The sequence below is a fragment of the Dromiciops gliroides genome, chromosome 6, assembly GCF_019393635.1.
Source record: "Dromiciops gliroides isolate mDroGli1 chromosome 6, mDroGli1.pri, whole genome shotgun sequence".
In the NCBI taxonomy this organism is placed as follows: Eukaryota; Metazoa; Chordata; class Mammalia; order Microbiotheria; family Microbiotheriidae; genus Dromiciops; species Dromiciops gliroides.
This window is the reverse complement of record NC_057866.1, coordinates 232,539,678-232,541,696: the sequence shown is the minus strand read 5'-3', so window position 1 is coordinate 232,541,696 and position 2,019 is coordinate 232,539,678. Positions and strand designations below refer to the sequence as shown.

General features: G+C 35.0%; 1 non-coding gene across 1 annotated transcript; it reads left to right on the top strand.

Moving 5' to 3' along the window:
- Positions 1-661: 661 nt before the first annotated feature.
- On the top strand, positions 662-768 carry LOC122733218. Its single transcript, XR_006353801.1, has one exon. It is a non-coding gene; the product is annotated as a U6 spliceosomal RNA (small nuclear RNA).
- Positions 769-2,019: the final 1,251 nt, after the last annotated feature.

Here is a 2,019-nt window from a genome sequence, read left to right as displayed (position 1 = left end):
GGTCTGTCATTTACCACCCATGTGAACTTAGGCAAGTAAATTTTCCTTGGCTTCAGGTTCCTGATCCATAAAGTGAAAAAGTTAGACTACAGAACCTGTAAGGCCCCTTCCTGAAATTGGTTCTTCTAAATACAGGATATGTGTTTCTTCCAACATTTAATATATACCAGTGATTTCTTTCTAGTCCTTTTGTGTCAAAGTACATACCTACCTCGAAAAAGTGACTCTGTTCAACAAAGTAGATTATCATTAAAGATCTTGATGATATAAATGTCTTGATCACTTATTCATAAGATTTGTTATTATTTCCCTATTCTTCAGAATTGATTAATACCTGAACGCACATTGTTGGACATATATCCAATCTACTGGAGATCAGAAAGCCTTGATACTTTTGAAGTATTACATTTGGAAAGTATCCTTCCTTGTAGATTTGGAGGTGAAATGGTGATGACCTGAGGATTTATAAGAAGCTAAAACTCATGAAAGGAACATTTCCCTAGACAAATTGGAATGGCCTCAGTAATTTATATCCCAACAAAAAGTCAATTTTTGAACTGAAGGAATTTCAGTTGCTTATAGGCTGAGTTTTTGTTTGATATTTAGTTTCCTGGATCTCCCTCCATTTTCCTTTGTGACCTCAGATAGAAAAGACAGTACAGTGCTCACTTTGGCAGCACATATACTAAAATTGGAATGATACAGAGAAGATTAGCATGGTCCCTGCACAAGGATGATACGCAAATCTGTGAAGTGTTCTATATTTGGGGGGGGGGCAGCTAGGTGGCGCAGTGGATGGAGCACCGGCCCTGGATTCAGAAGGACCTGAGTTCAAATCTGGCCTCAGACACTTAACACTTACTAGCTGTGTGACCCTGGGCAAGTCACTTAGCCCCAATTGCCTCACAAAGGAAAAAAGGAAAAAAAAGAAAAGAAAAGATAGCACAACACATTTGGGGAACTTCTTGTAACATACATACATGCATCATACATAAATACATACACAAAATTATATACATACACACAAACATATGATGTGTATATGAACACATATAAGTATAGATGTGTATGTATGTATATATAATGTTACATTTATATAGTTGTGTTATATATCTATATATGTTGTTGTTGTTACTACTGGGTCTCATTTTTATGATATTTTTCATGACACCAGCTTAAATTGTAACATCAACCCATTGCATCTGATTTTATCCTCTGAGAAAGAAATTTTAAAATTACATTCTTAGCTCAATATTTTCTTTTGAAATCATTTTTTTCCTTCTGCATCCCTTGTCTTCAATGGGCAATAGTCATGAAAACAGTGCATGCTTAAATACTTTTTAGGTCCATTCTGGCAGTATTATTTCTTCCCACATGAATTGCCCATGAGAAGAGGGTAGTAATAATCCACTTAGATATATTTTGATATTTGCTATAACATGTCGAATACATGTTCAAGAAAGAAAATAACCTTCTTTGTTGCCAGTTCAATAAATAGCTATTTTTAAAAAACCTAAGCTTCAAAAAGTCACCAACTACCACTATTTTTCTCCTTCTTTCTCTGACCAGTACTATAAGATCTCCCAGAGGCAAATAGCTAGCAAGTGTCCAAGGATATATTTGAACTCAACACTTCCTGACTCCAACCCCAGTGTTCTATGTAGTGCACAACCTAGCTGACTCTAATTTATCTACCTGTGAGAAAGCATATATTAATATATTGTTGGTGGAGTTATGAACTTGCTCAGCCAATATGGAAAGCAATTTGGAGCTATGTCCAAAAGGTAATTAAACTATGCATACCATTTAACTCATCAATGCTACATATATAACTCAAAGAGAACAAAGAAAGGGGGAAAGGTCTCATGTACAGTTTTTTGATGGCAAAAAATTAGAAACAGAGAATGGTCATCAATTGGGGATTGGCTGAACAGTGACAGAATATTAATTTGCTGAAATACTATTGTAGTAGAAGAAATGATGAAAAAGATACTTTCATGAAAAATACTTAGAAAGACT